This window comes from Mixophyes fleayi, chromosome 5, assembly GCF_038048845.1.
Source record: "Mixophyes fleayi isolate aMixFle1 chromosome 5, aMixFle1.hap1, whole genome shotgun sequence".
In the NCBI taxonomy this organism is placed as follows: domain Eukaryota; kingdom Metazoa; phylum Chordata; class Amphibia; order Anura; family Limnodynastidae; genus Mixophyes; species Mixophyes fleayi.
The window spans coordinates 131,709,793-131,728,539 of NC_134406.1; the positions used below are offsets into that span (position 1 = coordinate 131,709,793).

The following is an 18,747-nucleotide window of genomic DNA, read 5'->3' on the forward strand; positions in this document are numbered from 1 at the left end:
TGGGTGGAGGGACTAGTGAGGAGTTGAGAGAAAAGGGAGTTGAGAGAAAAAGCAGCGCTGGAGTTTTCTAAGGCACATTGGAAAAAGGAGCTGTCCATCACCGTGGTGTCATCTGCATAACCAGAGTAACCCTCCTTTCCTCCTCCTCCTCCTCTGCATGCATGAGAGGGGAAAGCAGGAGGGAGGGGAGCCGGGCAGGCCTGTGTAATGTAAGTAATTCTCTCTCTCCATTAGCCAGTCAGCACTTGCAGAGAAGAAATGGCAGCTTCTATGAATCGCAACAAAACACAAACACACACACACACACACACACACACACATATAATATATATATATATATATATATATATATATATATATATATATATATATATATATTATAAGTACTGTTGTATATACTTTATGTACCAAACAGGTATAAAGTATAGCTACTTTCATATGAATTACATATATAATTGTCTAGATCATAGAATGTCAATAGCAGTATGTGAGTGGGAAAACAGGAGAGCTGGTACATATCAACACTAATTATTCTTCCTCCACCTTGTACTATTGCTCTGTTTTCTATTAAGAACTGTGATCATTGTCACGTCCATACGTTTCACTTTTCTAAAGCAGGTTAGTTACGAATAAAGCACAATCTATAACCTGACCCCACTTCTAATATAGATGGACAAGTAAAACACAAAACACATGGCTCTATTAGCAAATGACAAGAAACAATCAAGGAGGCATCTTAGTAATTGCTCTTTGAAGTGCCAGACCAGAGTAACATAAAGTCACATCTTAATGGAAAGGAATTGGTCTATCTATCTATCTATCTATCTATCTATCTATCTATCTATCTATCTATCTATCTATCTATCTACCAATTCCAATCCTTTAAGACGTGACTGTATGTGTACACATACACACACGCACAAGTATGAGGACACACCACAATAAGCACATAGCGCTGTACAATCATTTTTCTTACGTGTTTTGAGATTTCTCTCCGCAGAAACATATCTCTGTTGTTGCCTGTAGGAGGTGCACTCTTCCAAAAAAAAAAATGAGTGTAGATGGCTAATAATCGAGTCTCAAGGAAGATTACCCGACTTCTCAGGACAGTATCTACATGAAATGGTAATCTTAATATCCAGTCCCCAGAAGGATGACCGTCTTCAGTCACCTGTCTAATTTTCATTATTGCTTAAAAAATCAAGATCAGATGTTTTAAGACAGTAATGCGTCTTTCCCGTCGCTATACACATTTATATTTAAGTGCTTCTATGGAAGAATCAATACAAGCCTATAGTATCTGAATAAAACATTCCTCTTTGTCTCAGAGTTTTAATCATATATTTCTCCTTAGCCTTAAAGATTCAGACACTTGATTGAGACAGCTAAATCAATTCCAGAGAATTAGCATAGATCCTCCGTTAAATTTACAGTGAGGGAGACTTCAGAAATTACACATCCCCTCTTTCTACTTATGCAATGAGGCTGATTTGTCAGAGCACAGAAGGCAAGTATATTCAAAAGGTTGGGTTAATATAATTGTATACTATTTAGTAAGTTTTGCTACATAGATGTATTAATATTATGTGCCTGTGTGGTTACACCTATGATACCATTTAAAACGATTATCTATTGAGATGCCTTCACATAGTATCTGTAAATTTTATGAATATATCTAGATAGCTATATATATATATATATATATATATATATATATATATATATATATATATATATTAACTTGTTAACATGCATGCTTGTATTTGAATTGCATTTTTAATACATTTTATTCATTATATATCATAACTTGATATTATGCTTTTTAACATGTGCATGTCAAATGTTGCTAGCAAAGATCTGCGAGTTTAATAACATAGGTCACAATATGTATGTTGTGAGTTATTGCTGAATTAATGCAAATGCCTTTAAAACAGAATCGGGATTGGAATATTTTGCAAAGAATTTCATTTCTTTGAAGTAATGCACTTTTTTTTTTTTTGGAGAAAAACGCTTTTAGATTTTGAATAAACATTATAGATTTTGTATAACTTTTAGGAAAAGAATTAATGCACACAGCCAGAAATTTCTGTTTGTGTCCAAGTTAAAAAGCGAAGAAACTATAACGTTTTGGATAATTCTAGACTGATTTTGCAAAAGTATCTATGCTGTTGGATTTTGCTTTCCGATATATTATATTGCTGTTATGACAGTACTTAAATTCATAATTCTATCCTTTTTATTTGTTTATTATTTTACATCGAATACTAATGACTTCAACAATGCATTTATGCTATTAAAAGAATGTTTAAAATTATTGTACTACACCGAACGAAGTATTGCAAACACCTGAAGTAAAAAATTAAATAAACGCAATATAGTAGTTTCTGCTTCACTGTACTAAAACTTTAAAGGTTTACTAAACTTTGCATTTTAGGATAGTTTTGAAAGAACTAATGAAATATTTATTTCATATTTTTGACACAATTTAAACATATAGTCGCATGCCAGGTGATCCCAAATTACCGTATGCCGACGTAAAAGTATCCAGTTGCCTGAAGTGATATGTTACCTTAGTGACTCACAGCAGTACAATACGAATATACGTTGTTCCTAGATATGAGGTTGGATATTAGGGAGCAAATTATCGCACAAATGACAACGGTTATAATTTACTTAATATACAAATTGGACAAACGATGTCATTGAGGCATACATGTTTTATTAGCATTATTTATGACTTCACGTACTTTTACTATAGTGTATCAATCATTTTCAGATGCTTCTGCTCCATCTGTGCAGTATTAGTTTTTTCTGTTTGATGTATGAACAACTTAAGTCCAGAGATACTGAGAAGCTTTCCTCTAAAATGCCTGTTAACAATATTGTGCTCCTGCTCTGATTTCATCAATGAAGACTGATTTAATCGCCGAAATCTCCATCCAGATACCACAACCATCAAAGAGACGTTCGTCATTAACACCACTGACCGGTGTTAAATGTCACCAAAGGAGATAGCCGCGCTCTGTAAACATATAAAATAATATTACTAATAAACTAGACACTTAGCGAAGATGTGTGATTAAATCAATGTTTGAAAGCCAATAAAAAATGTGTTAGCTTTGAGGAATATAAACGTCCATACACAATATGTTTGGAAGAGGGCGCTGTAGTAATGGATTTAGCCCGTTTCCCTGGCAGAGTCTGTAGGATGTAATCACCTTTTCAGCATTTAATTCAGCTATTTTAAAGATAACGGTTATTAGCCCTTTCGTGTGGAGACGACTTGAAAATCATCACATCAGTTCTACATATAGCTTGGATAGTGGATATTTATATATTTAAATTAACATATTTGCTGTAGAATTATATACATGTATGGATATGTACTTCCCATTTATAGATCAATTATCAATCTTATAAATTAGATTTATTAAACTGACGTAGGTATAACGTATGTAGTACATAATGCAGTGGATTTTTTACATTAATATATTAAAATTTTATAAATAAAAACATTCATAAAATATCGGCCACGTGTATTAAACTGAAACAAATGAACATGCAAATAAATGATTCACAACACAGAAATGAGATTAATACTAATACTGTACGTACTCTGTCTTTGGAGTCTTGCAATCCACATAATTCACATGCATGGATGACTGATAATTGTGACATTAATAGTTTCTAGTGAAGGCGAGCTTTTGGTGTCACTGGTTATTATTTGGAGAAAAACGAAGTGATACAGTGATCGGGTTCCATGAGAATATGATTTGACCTGCTGACACTGTGTAGTAAATTTGCAGGGGAGTTTCAGTGTACTGACATACTTTACCATACATTAAAGTAAACGTACACTGAAAGTCCTATAACTCTGCTGCTAATTTCTTGCAGAATTGATGATCTGAGTATTACTGAAAAAGACTATTTGTAAACAAAGATCGATCTCTAAAATGATCTGCTGCCGTTTAACTTTACACCGGTAGAAGCCAACATGGAGTTAGTTATGTTGCATCCATAACAACCTAATTTTGATCTCATTTAATTCTGTCAATAGTGGATGCCAAATTACATGGTCATGTTTGTTATTACTATGTGTACATAATAGACAAAACGAATAAATTTATCGTATATGTTATTTTATTCCAGTTTTAAGCACCGAATAAATATATTTCGGTTCACATATAGACAGATCTTATTGTTATTTGACGTATAAATGTTGGGAAGTGAAAAAAAAAAAATCCAGGCAGCTGCTTACATTGAGTTCTCTTTTCAGCACTTTTGACACTAGGGTGCACCTGTTGCACAGAAACTCCTCTAGAGACAGGCTGTTTCCTTCCCATAGAACATAAGCATCCAAGACTGGCAATTCTGCTTGAAGTATATAAAACCACTCTACTTAATTAGAAAATAAAAGAACATCAAAAGTAATAAGAAACCGCAGAGTCAGGAATGAAGAGTATATTAAATGTGTATAAAGTGAATTTCAAACATTAAGGTACTAGTATCAGTTATATTTCTGCTCTCGTATTGCAATAATGCACAGAAGTGGCATTTGCAGCCAGACTGACAAAATGAATGAGACTAGTGGTGTGAATTGTTACATACTGGCATAATAAATTGACAAAATATTGGCATATTTGCATAATAATGAGACAAGAAAAGAGAAGCAAAGATGTGACTTTATGGGCATATTAACTACCACCTTAGTAACAGAACAAGGGGGAGGTGGAGGTCAGATTAGGGTTGGGAGATTAAGATGCAGGTTAGAATTTTAAATATTTATTATAATATATACACGTTTTGTATTTGAAGTAACACATATCTTCTTTAACACTTACATTGCCTTTAGATGTATGAATTTACGTTTATATATAGTTAATTAAGAGGGATTAAAAACTGATTCCAGGGATTTTGAGGGCAATGCAATGTAGAATCATGTCTTTAAATTATATTTCCACATTTGGATTATCAATCAAATGATAACGTGACATAGGAAATGATTGCGTTAGTGAACGTCAGATGTCGGTTTACTTTATTTCCATAGCAGGACCCAAATCATTATGAAAGAGACTCTGTGGCTTTTAAATGTAGCCGATTGAGCCGTTTATGTTGCATGCTTACTTTATGGCTTACTGTACTTGTCAAGGTGATGGAGCTATATTATTTCAGGAGGGGATTTGTTGGCAGGCTGGAAGCCCTAATACACATGTAGAGTCGGTGCCAACTTGGGCATTGATCCAATAATCATCACCCTAAGCACGCAAAACAATATGCAATCTGATCGTCCAATTTGATTTTGAAAATGAACCAGTAGGTTATTAAGTTACAGATAACTACAACTAACCTGCTCAATAAACAGAATGTTCACATGAAATCAGAGTGGTTTGCTATATGTGTGGCTATCTTAACGGATAACGCATTTTTTAGTTTGGTCATTGTTAACTATAGCAAAAGGAAAGGGTATAATAATCAGAGTTAGCTAAAAACACCTAAACAACTGGCTTTAGAAATGCCAGAAATGTTACAAAAATCTGACAGCAACAAAACCAGTTATTCCATGAGTATAGGTGTATACATAAAACTCTAATTGCTGATACAATACACAATGACAACATTTCATATATATATATATATATATATATATATATATATATATATATATATATATATATGTATATGCCTAGTGGCGTGTGTTAGTCTGTCTGTGTGTGTGTGTGTGTGTGTGTCTGTAAAAAATAAAACCAAGCTGCAGCGCCACCTGCTGGGCGGAGTTATACACTGACCTACTAAATTCTTAGTGTGTGTGGGAAAAAAATTCAGAAAGGGCTGAAATTTGGTATACTAAGATGTTTTTAATTTGTTAATTTAATTTGTTAATTGTTAAAAGTGTTTATAAAGATTTAGAAAAAAATATATATATATTTCTTGAAGGAGAAGTGACAGTTGGGAGTGGTTGGTGGTTGCCGGGGATGACAGTTGGGAGTGGTTGGTGGTTGCCGGGGGTGACAGTGGGGTGTGGTTGGTGGTTGCCGGGGGTGACAGAGCGAGAGGAGTGTGATATTCAGGACCGCTGAGAGAGATCCCTGTGTCTGGATAGACATTTGGATAGATGTGGCGATAAAGATGAAGGATGAGGTGATGGAGAAAAATGATGAGGTGGTCACATGTGGACAAAACCACGTTAAAAAGGGCGCTTACGTCGGGAAGTAACGCTCTTCCCCTGAGGAGGCCTGGGCTATGGCCCAAATGCATGACAAGAACCTTTTTAACACCTTAAGTAGCTTGATTTGACTAGAATGCATGAGTATCATGCACGGGTTAACTTGTGTGTATATATATATATATATATATATATATATATATATTGTTAATAAAGCTGCCATTAGTTTTCTAATTTTGAGCATGTGAAAGTTATTCTAAGAGGACTTGTGAGAGTTCATACATCCCAATTACACAATAAATATCTGCTGGAGAAATATATATGTCTATTTTGCAGTGAAAATCAAAGTTTTTGGCTTTCCTGAAGTTGCAACGAGATCCATGGGTAATAGTTTTGACTATCTAACTCTGATTGTAAATCTATGTCTTCTTTACTCAGAGTTACCTATCAGGCTCCTTTCACGTAAAGATAAATGGGAAGTACTCTTTTCTTGGATCAGAGAGTAGAATAGGGGGAAAAAAACAGAATTAACTGATGCTGAAGGACTGGCATGCAATTCATTGTTAGGAACTGCAAATCAGTGCTTAATGAGTGGCAAGTGGCAATGCAAAAAGGAAATTAGATTGGCTAAATTAGAAAATGAAAGGCACGTTGCAAAAGAAAGTAAGACAAACCCCAAAAAGTTTTTTAAGTATATAAATGGCAAAAGGATTAAAAAAGATAATATAGGACCCCTAAGAAGTGAGATGGGTGAATTGATAAATTATACTAAGGAAAAAGCAGAGATATTAAACACGTTCTTTTCTTCAGTATTTACCAGAGAGGAACAAATGGCAGGAGTAATATATAAAAATGGAAATGAAACCATGCCATTAATTAATACTTGGTTGTCAGAGGAAGAAGTCCAAAGGCGACTGAAGAATATTAAGATAAATAAAGCTCCAGGTCCAGATGGCATACACCCAAGGGTCCTTATGGAGTTAAACTCGGAAATAGCTAGACCGCTATTCTTAATTTTCAGAGATTCAATCTCATCAGGCTCAGTACCAAGGGATTGGCGAATAGCAGATGTGGTGCCGTTGTTTAAAAAGGGGACGAGATCACAACCAGAGAATTATAGACCTGTAAGCCTGACATCAATAGTGGGGAAACTACTGGAAGGTATTTTAAGGGACAGTATTCAGGATTACTTGGTACGCAATAAAATTATTAGTGGGAATAAACATGGATTTGTGAGGGATAGGTCATGTCAAATTAATCTAATTAGTTTCTACGAGGAAGTTAGTGGGAACTTAGACCAGGGCAGGACAGTAGATGTGGTCTACTTAGATTTTGCAAAGGCCTTTGATATAGTGCCACACAAGAGGTTGGTTTACAAAATAAGGGAACTGGGTCTAGAAATCAAAATTTGTACTTGGATCGAAAACTGGTTAGAGAATAGGGAACAGAGAGTTGTGATAAATGTAACATTTTCTAATTGGTCAAAAGTCTTAAGTGGAGTACCTCAAGGTTCCGTGCTGGGACCACTCCTTTTTAATATATTTATTAATGACCTTGGTGATGGTTTAGAGAGTAAAGTTTCTATTTTTGCAGATGACACTAAACTCTGTAAGGTAATCAAATCAGAGCAAGATGTAGCTTCTCTACAGAGGGACTTAAATAAACTGGAGGATTGGGCGGCCAAATGGAATATGAGGTTTAACACAGATAAATGTAAGGTTATGCATTCAGGGATCAAAAACAAGAACGCAATCTATAAATTAAATGGAATTAATTTGGGAGAATCTATAATGGAAAAGGATTTGGGAGTGTTCGTAGACAGTAGACTTAGCAATAGTGCTCAATGTCAAGCAGCAGCTGCAAGGGCAAACAAAGTATTGGCATGCATAAAAAGGGGCATAGATGCAAGGGAAGACAGTGTAGTTTTGCCACTGTATAAATCGTTGGTAAGACCTCATCTTGAATATGCAGTACAGTTCTGGGCACCGCTCTATAAAAAAGATAATTTGGAACTAGAAAGGGTTCAGAGAAGGGCGACAAAATTGATAAAGGGTATGGAGTCATTAAGTTATGAGGAAAGGTTAGCCAGTTTAGGCATGTTTACTTTAGAAAAGAGGCGTCTAAGGGGAGATATGATTACTATGTACAAATACATTAGGGGTCAATACAGAGAGCTTTCATGGGAACTTTTTACCCCAAGGACCATACACAGGACACGTGGTCATCCCCTAAGGTTAGAGGAGAGGAAATTTCACAACCAGCAAAGGAAGGGGTTCTTTACAGTAAGGGCAGTCAAGATATGGAATTCATTGCCAGGAAAGGTTGTGATGACAGATTCAATAGATATGTTTAAGAAAGAGTTAGACAAATTTTTAGCGGAAACGTGTATCCAGGGATATGATCGTTAATTTAAAATGAAGGATAGTAGTGGATATAGGGTAAAAATAGGACTGCAATATTGAGTCTGGGGGGATTTTTACAATTGAAACAGATTGGCGGTTGCTTACTCTGGATTAATTTCAAATATAAGTGCAGGATCGCAGGAGATCCAAAATAGGTTGAACTTGATGGACTGGTGTCTTTTTTCAACCTCAACTATGTTACTATGTTACTTCTAAAACAGGACTGCTCAATAATTATTTTGGAGGGGTGCCTTGAAAAAATTTGGAGACTCTAAGGGTGCCGCGAACTGCAAAAGTTTGGGAACCACTGGCCTAGCCCAAAACCTGAAAAACCGCCCCATATCATTATGCCTCCTTCACCAAACTTCACAGTTAACATAATGCCGTCAAGCAGGAAATGCTATTTCGGCACCCGCCAAACCCAGACTCGCCCATCTGACTGCCAAACAGAGAAGCGTGATTCGTCACTCCACAGACACATTTCTACTGCTCCACAGTCCAGTGTCGGTGTGCTTTACATCACTCCACTCTACTACATCTGACACTTGGCATTGGGCTTGGTGATGTGAGGCTTGCATGCAGCTGCTCGGTCATGGAAATCCATTCTATTAAACTCCTGCCGCACAGTTATTGTGCTTACATTAATGTCAGTGGAAGTTCGGGACTCTTCAGCTATGGCATCAGCAGAGCATTGGCGACTTTTACGTACCACGCACCTTAGCAGTCGTTGACCCCGCTCTATGCTTTTACGTGGTCTTCTGCTTTGCAACTGAGTGGCTGTCGTTCCTAAATGCTTCCATTTTCTAATATTGTCACTTACAGTTGACCATGTAATATCCAACAGGGATGAAATTTCATGAACCAAGTTATTGCAAAGGTGGCATCCTATCACTGTACCACACTTGAAGTCACTCAGATCTTCAGAACGACCCCTCTTGTATCACAAATGTTTGTAAATGGAGACTGCATGGCTTGATTTTTTACATCTCTGGAAACGAGTATGATTGTAACACTTCAATTCAATAATTAACAATTGTGGCCAAATACTTTTGTTGATATAGGACCTCATTTAGAGTCGGATGCAAAGTCCATTTAAGATGTGTAGGAGTGGGAGTGTGCCGCAGCTTGGTAGGGTACTAGGAGTGGCAAGCAACCCCAGTTGTGTCCCACTCTTAATACCCTATCGAGCTGCAAGCAGTTCTTGCAGCTAGCTAATGCTTGTGCCACCTAATTCCTGCCGCACAGCTTTAGCCCTGTTTTGATGTGTGTTGCATCTGCACCTCACCGCGACTAGGATTTTTTTACAGGTCACACCTTCACAATTCCGTGTTCCTCCCATTCTCTCATAGTGAGTCGCAAGCTGTCGCAAGTGTTAATTGCGTCCAAGATGCAGGCGGATTTGGTGCTTTCTGCACATGCGTGATAGTGGGTTTCTTTTTGGATGTTCCTAAAACGAACTTTGCGTCCGACTCTAAATGAGGTCCATAGTGTGTATGTATATATATATATATATATATATATATATATATATTTATATTTATACAACGGTTGTTGACCAAAAAGTCTTTTTGTCACTATGACCCGCAAACCGTAATGCGATTGAGACATTGCTCCCAAGAAGTTATGCATAATGGTAGTTCAGATGAGTTCCTGTCACTTTTTTACAAAACCTCCAAGGTAATTTCCATCTTCATCAGACCAGTAATTGGATCTTGGGCACTTTTTTACCAAAGTGCAGCTGATGCATTTTAGAGCAAAGCACATTAATACATGCAGATTTAAGAAACTAATTAAAAACTAAAAATGTTCTGACACTAGAAATAAAGACTTTGTATCCAAAGTATGTGCAAAATGAATTGTGGTTTGTCTTTTCTTTTTTTCTGTGAAAACCCAAGTGGTAATGATGATACAATGAGGAGATAGATTATTCAGAGCAACATTACCTCTAAGCTACCCTGCACTGTGACATTTTGTTTTTGTTTCAGCATAGGGATCAAAATCCCAATGCTCCACCTTGAGCCTGACTGTTAGAAAAGCTTCTATTTAGACCAACGCTTCTACTCATAGATTTTACTATACTATTTGTCATAGTACTCTTTATATTGCACATAATCACTGATCTACTGACCAATGATTGTTTGCTTTTAGGACGACTCATGCATGTTTTATGATAAGAGATATTGCTTCTAGATGGATGTGCGAAAGAAGGGCTGTGTGCACCACCCCTATATGATCAAAAGGTTTCCAGCAATCTTCCAAGGTAGGACTTCCATAAGTCCCATCAGTTTTTTGTTCCATTCTGTCTGTCTTGCTAGTGTCTGTTTGTCCAGTCAGCCTTTCCCAGTCCTATTTGTCCCATCAGTTTTTCCCTGTCTTGCTTGTTTATCCAGTGTTGTTTCTATTTTCTGTGCATCAGCTATGTCTGTTCTTTATCTGTTATTTATTTCACTGCCATGTGAAACTTTCTATCCCAGTCATGTCAATCAAGTCCCTGTTCTGTCTGTCCTTTAATTTTTGCCCCGTCCAATCTGTGGGCCTTTTTCATGTCCAAACGCAACTTGCACATAGTTGCATTTTAATCAAGAGCATGCATCTTGAGAATGGTTCTGGCCCTATTCAAATCCAAGTGTATCTCAAGATACATTTTGATTTGAATCTGGGTGGAAGTATTCTCTGCCTAAACAGTACTTGTCGTAGATAGACACACAGAACAGACTGAAGAATATGCACATGCGTAAGTACAATAAAATCTCACATCATAACGCATAAAAAATTTCTTTAATCATAAAATAAAATAAAATATTAACTCTAAAAATAAAATGATATATATGTATATATATATATATATATATATATACATACATATATTACATAACTAAAGATGTTTTCGATGCATTATAACTTAGTCGCATAAAGTTGTTCTGTGACAGCTGGTAGCAAACATACGTGTAATTTTTAAATCAAAGACTATGCCGCTTCAGTCATCACTCTCAGTCGGCATTTACACCTGACCTGTAGTGGGTGCATAAGATAAGGGTGAAGACAAGTGCACTCGTGACAAACACAGGACTTGAATAGACCCCATCAGCGTCAGAACGCCCTTTACTGTACAAGTCTTACATTAGTCTGCCTCTTTCCTGCGTCGCTTCGCCCGTCAATTCCTAGACAGTTGTGTCAGTTACGTACAAACATGAACTGCATGGAATTGCATTCAGTGGCGTAATGTAAATTTCTAGGCATGTGCGGATCCATTTCACCTAATATACGCTACGCAAACTGATGTATGTCTGAATATGAATCAGGTCCAGTAAATTTTTAGTCTTTCCATGTCTTGCCTGCGTGTTATGTCCTGTCTATCCTTCCATTACCATACTATGTGACCTGTCAGTTTGCTTGCCTGAAAATTCCAATTTTCTGTCCTAATTGTTCCCTCAGTGCACCTGTCTGCCCTGTCAGCCTGTATATGTCCTGTTAATATTTCCACATCTTGTCTGCCTGTCCTTCAGTCATTCCCTATCCTGTTTGTCTATCTTTGTGGTCTTTCATGGTCCCTTTTGTCTGCCATTTATGTATATTCTAACCCTGTGTCTGTCTGTCCTGTCATTATTCCCTTGTCATGTCTGTATAAATGTCGGCCTTTCCCTGTATTGTCTGTGTTCTCCTGTCTTGCCTGTTTTTCTGTGTCCTGTCTATTCTGTCAGTTTGTACTAGTCTATCAGCAAGGAACGAATTGGGAATTTAAAGTGGCCCTGGAAAGTAGGGACCAAAGTGTCCCTAGTTGGCGTCAAATCATAAGGAGACAGGATAATTCATGTGCCACCATACAGTGGTGGCACATTGCTGGTTTGGTTGCTACTATGCCTCCAGATAGGGTGCGGCCAGCATGCAAGGGGCAAGGCTTTTGCTTTAGACAATGCTAGACTATCCTCCAATGCCCTTCCCTATAAACACATCACTGCTAGGTGCATGAGGCATGAACATAGAAGTGTGAAGCAAGACATACCTCATGACCGTTCCTGCAGTCGGAACAATGTTCTGACTGCAAGGGACAATCCCAAATGAAACCCGGACAGTTGTCAGACAGTTTCTCTCCTACCTGTTCTTGCAGCTTTCACTATCTGCTTCTAAAGTCTTAAAGTTTCTTATTGCTTGGCCAAATGTCTTGAATGATGGACAATCCATGTTTGGAAAAGGGATATGTACAATTAACCTTCTGGAATGCCAAACAAAATGTGAACACTTTATGCCAGTGATAGCAAACCTGATACACTTTGGTCAAAACAATAGAACTGAAAATATATAGGCGCAATAAAGGACTGTTCAGCAGCCCTTCTCATCCAAAGACCCTATCCACAGAAGGTCTTATAAACATCACATATGTCACAAAAGTGGATGGAAAGATGGCGCTATAACATAATGTCCTCATATATCAATGAATAAATACGTATAGGTCATATATTTCCTCATTGCTTTGTAGTGCAGTTTTCTTCACAAAAGTTCTTTCTCTTACTCGTAGTGAAAACCCTCTTAGTGTAATTCAACGTATCACATATGAGAAAAACAAATAAAAACAAATTATGGTGCAGTATTTCTTAATAGCTCACACTCATAGATATAACCAATCATCCTTTGTAATATATTGGGTGAAATACTATATTTCAATGGAAAATATGTTTTTACCAACAGAAATAAACTAGGAGGGTATAAAATCACTGATACGGCTTTATTACCAGTATAAAAAATGGATAAAAATACAGACAGACAACAAAATGCATTTCTTAAAAATCAATCCTGGACAACGGTACAGATGGATCCTTACCACATATAGATGGTAAAACACCATTTAATCAAATACATGAATCCCCGCTAGATGGTGACTCTGGGGTGCCGGCTTCCAGTGTCCAAGAATATCACTATGGTCCTCTCTCCACCACCTCTCTCCACCACCATCATTCCATCCACTTTTTGTGGCTTTTCTGATATACTTTGGGAGCCGCATAGTGCGTCACTCTAAAATTCGAAAGGGCTGCACATTACCCTTAAAGTTAAACACTGCATTAAATCACCTATCTGTATTAACATATCAGCAGGCATTCTAGACAAGTGTTACAAGCTATAACAAATAATTGACAATAAAGCAGGAAAGAGCTGCAGGTGAAGTCTCAGAGGGCCCCATGCGGCCCTAGTGTTGCTTTTTGACCATCACTATTCTAGGCCCTCATCTCACTCAACTAGCACCAACATTAAATCAATAGCACCCTTATTTAATAAATAGGCCTCCTTCTCCCACCCAACTCAAATATTAAATTAATATCATTCACATTTAACAAATATGTCAATTGCACCCTAAGTTAAATTTATCACATTCATATTTAACACCAACCAGCCAAGAAATTATATAAAAACATTCACATTTATTAAATAGGAATTATTCCACAATTCAGCACTGACAATAACTCAATAGCATTCTCATTTAACGAATAAGTATATCCGCCCACAAGAAATCGCTGACATCGATTTAATAGCATTTACCTTGAATAAATAAGCATATTTCTGATAGAATCAGCCCTGACACCCAAACAATAGCATTCACATTTAATAAATAGGCCTATTTTCCCTAAAGAGTCCCAGTCTTAGCCGCCACATCTAAAGAGAGACCCCACATTGCATTAGTATCCTCTATAGTATAATAAAACTCCCCACCAACCCCACAATACATCACTACGTCATAGCGCTTGCAGATTACATCACACACACACACACACACACACACACACACACTCAGTCTTACTACTCTCCCACTGGAAATCACTCACACACAATGAAAGCAACGCAAAGGGGTTGGGGCGGATGATGGCTGATTCATGCGGCACTACTATAAGGTGGTGGTTTCTGAGAAGGGGCCAGCCAACAGGGAGCACACTAATTCTGGGTCTGGATTCCTATAGGCCAGAACAGGACACTGGCAAGCCTCAGCATCATGAGTATCCAATTCCTCCAAAGAAATTATGTTTCGAAAACTCCTGATGAGGCCTATGTCCAATCTATCCTTGCCTCTAAGTTGTGTCTCTCTGTCTATCCTGTTAGTCTTCATCCTGTGTGCATGTCCTGCTATTTTTTCCATATCTTACCTGTCTGTTCAGTAAAGTGTGCAGTGTCAGTCTTTCCCTTTACTACTTGTCCTGTCCTCCAGTCTTTGAAATGTGTCTGTCTGTCCTGTTTCCCTCTCCTTTTTGCTTTCCATGTCCCATGTAGCTGTCTAGACTAGTTGTATACCTGTCACTTCAATCTTTCCTTTGTTCGTTCTGTCTTCTCAATGTATCTCTCTCTATCAATGTTTCTCCATACTGTGTTTGTGTCCTGTAAGTCTTTACCTGTCTTCTGTGTCTGCCATGTATGTTGCGTCTGTCCTTTCACATTCTATGTGTCCAGCCTTGCTACTACTCGGGTATTGGGAGCTTGTTTCTAATGCGATCACATAAACGTCCAGGAACTGTCTAATTGGGCTCCCTCTGTTTTACCCATTATAGGTGCAGTGGACCTGAGAAAAGTGTTCATCTAAGGATTCTTTGTATTCTAACCTGGCATTCGACCCTGTTCTGATCTCTGCCTGCATTACTTTTTCTTGGATTTTTGTGTATCTGCAGTTTTGCAACCTTCCCTGACCTTAGCCTAGATTTCTCTTTTGAATTATAGCAGCCTGTCTTAACCTTTGCTCTGAAGTTTTTTCAGCCAAGTCTAAACTTTACAGGTCTAGTGTTACTGACTGCACCAATTTGTTTCCTGCTCTGACCTCATTCTTTGATATGTTTCCTGTAACTGCTAATAGTCAAGCTTGTATTTATGAAACCACCTCCTCTGGCTGCTCAGACCTTAGTGTCATTTTTGCTACTTTTTTGTTTACAATTCCTGTACTCTATGTTGTTGCTGCTCCTAGCTTAATCCCAAAAGAAACAATTAAGACTGTGTTCAATATAGGTTAAAGTATTAAAAAAAATCAATAAACACTCATGTCTATGATACATAAAATCAATCCTCATTTGTTTATATAAAGCACATTTAGTCATATAAAATATATTAAATCTCACACTGCAGTGTTGTTCATAAATTGTTTATGACCTCCCATGAGAAAACCAAGTTCTCTAGATGAATCTCAGACTCCAATATAAACATATCCTTTTAAGCAAAAAGTTCTTGGGAATGTTAAAGTGATAATATAACAACATTTTTAGAAGCATAAATGAGGCTCTAATATCTCAGTAAAAATGTCCTCTGGGACATGAAGCCCCAAACATTGGAAGGTTTATAAATGGTAGATTAGTTCTTAAAGGATGGACAATAGTCTATACGAGTCCCAGGATTAGCAAAACTATACTTACATAGAGTGTGATTCCTACTTCGGATGCAATGCAATGTCCAGTCTACGCGTCTCTACTAATATGTTATATCAGATTGCAATCTTGGAGCCCAACTGTAGTATGTAAAGGCATTGGGATACTTTTGAAAGAACGCTTTGAGCATCAATACCTTGATGTGTTTCTGTTAGTGAGTTTATCTCACCATCATTTTTTTGTACCTGTACAGAGCCTGTTCATAAACACCTAAAACTACATGCTGAAGACCTGGGTCAAAGAAGCACTGGTGCGCATTTTCAGCTCTATGGAAATACGGGCTGCTATAGGTAAAGCAGACAAATAAACTGTTTTTAATTTATCCTAGGATTCTTGTTTTTTTCACAGTCTATAATGTCAGTCTTTCTCCATTCTGCCTATGCTCTCAATGTGTATGTATGTCTTGTCAGTCTTTTTCTGTGTGTATGTTCTCTTTGTCTTTCTTCTGTGTGTATGTCTTGACTGCCTGTCCTGCTCATTGTGAATATAATGAAAACCCTAAACAAACTTACTTTTTACTCCAGCTTATCCCTGTTCCATCAATGTCCTCCAAAGACTGCAATCAACAACCTTGGAAAAAATATCATAGGGAAAATGTATCAAGGTCCGATTTTTTCAGCAATATAAAATCGCGGAAAATTGTGATCGATTTTAGTCCCCAATTCGCCAGATGTTTTAAGCTGCGATTTTCACTCTGATCTTCAAAATCGCTTGTCATTTCTGGCGATTTGCTGCGATTTCAAACACTCCTGTGTTTAGCTAACTCTCCCGTGTTACACTGGCTATCTATAAAGCCGGAGGTTCGGCAGCTGTCAAAAATTGAAAAATAGATAAATGTTCAAAAAAGAAATGTGTGGGGTCCCCCGCCCGACCACTATTATCCTAGTCCTGCCAGCCTACTGCCGGTTGCATGAAAATCAGGGAAAAATTTGCGTGGGGGTCCCCCCAATTTTCACATAACCAGCACTAGGCAAACCAGCTGGGCTGGGTGGAAATATCGCAGGAGGACACGCGGCAGGGGTCCCCCTGCTTAATGACAAATCAACTCCAGGTTGTTTAGTGCTGGGTTAGATTCCCTAGGGAATGGGGTTCGCAAAATCATCGAGCGGGCTCCCCTCTAGAGATAACCAACCCATTGCTGAAACCCCTGGGGAGTGAGTGTAGGGTAATATCGACGATTCCAATGTTAAAAAACAAACGGACACCATTTTGTTTTGTGGAACTACAATCCCCAGCCATGCCAGATGCCATAAACAGTGTGGGCATGCTGATGCTCGTATAACTACAAGCACCAGCAGACCCATGGCAGCAAGATCATGCTGGCACTTGGAGAACCACAAGTACCTACATGGCCTGACACCCATTGCTGGCTGAGACCTGAAGTTCCATAAAAACAAAATGTTAAAAAAAACACAACTCCCTGTTTAAAATCACAACTTTATATTAATTAATTAATTTATTAAAAATAATAAAACCCCAATATATTCACCAATTTGATGTCTTCACCTGTTGCTAGCAGCTTTTAATCCAAATGTGTTTAAAAACTATGTCCCAAATAATTTGTAATTCCAAATGTCCATGCTTAAGAGTCCCAAATAATTTGTAATTCCAAATGTTCATGCTTGTAAATATCTTCTGGCCAGAAGGGCCCTCTTGTTGATTGCAGTCTTCTTTTCTGCAGGCCAGAAGGGCCCCCATTATTGTATTCCAAATCAGGAACATGCTTGGTTAAAAAAATAAACCCTGATAACAGGTGCCGCAAATTTAGCTTGTATCTAATACAAGCTCCAATACGCAATGAGTTTAGCACAGGCGCAAGGTCTATTTATAGTCTAAGGGATTTTCCCATGCTGTCATGGCAATTGCAATGCAATGTTCTTCCATAGGGATACTAGTATTGAACCATAGGGAGAATACATACCTCTTGATCGAACATTTTAAATTTTGATAAGCTATTGAATTCTCTCTATATATATTTCTGTATCTTATTAGTAGTTCATTTACATATAGCAACTTGAATTTTAGTGTTACTTGCTGGTAATGTTTAAAATAATCCACATGTGGCACATCTACTACACGATGGAAAGCATAAGTTTATACATTTGCTCACACACCAAGGGCAGACAGAAATCTGATAATTCTTTGACAACTGTTTGTAATGTGCTGTGTTTGCTGATAAAAAACTGGATACTATTTAGCAGCTTTATAAGGAATTTTGCTACTATGCAATTTGTTTTAAGATGGAGCATCAGAACATGACAGTAAAGTGTTACATTCAAAGGATCAGTTACACACACCTTTCAGTGGCTTTGACCATGTATGTCAATTTATCATGTTTAGACTAGCTTCAAAGGATGTAGAAGTGTTATATAGGCCAGTGTTACAACGCATGTAAGTGTCACTTATGAATACCTAATGGCCTTAAACGGTATCTTAAAGAAATTCATACAATGTTCACAAAAAGGAAAAATAACAAGGACTATTTGTTATTGGATAATGAATACAGGTTATTTCACATACTAAAGCATTGATATTGGAGGTGCTTCATCATCCATACACTGCAGTGCATGTTTTATGCATCTCTATACCACATTAGGATAGGCAGGTGTCAGTTCTTTATACACCATTCCATTTAGTATTACAATAATAAAAATAAAAATAACTAGTCAACATATAGCAATGCACCGAGCAGCAAATTGTTTTCATAGGACAAATTCCCAATAGGAAATTGTCCCAATAGGACAAATTTAGCCATTTAGCAAATTGTAACTGTGAAGAGGTACTCTCTACT

At 37.4% G+C, this 18,747-nt stretch overlaps 1 long non-coding RNA gene across 1 annotated transcript; it reads left to right on the top strand.

Annotated features, from left to right (window-relative positions):
- The first annotated feature begins 15 nt into the window (after nucleotides 1-15).
- Nucleotides 16-15,571, top strand: LOC142158654 (uncharacterized). Its single transcript, XR_012692839.1, has 3 exons — nucleotides 16-209; nucleotides 10,714-10,825; nucleotides 15,096-15,571. It is a non-coding gene; the product is annotated as an uncharacterized LOC142158654 (long non-coding RNA).
- Nucleotides 15,572-18,747: the final 3,176 nt, after the last annotated feature.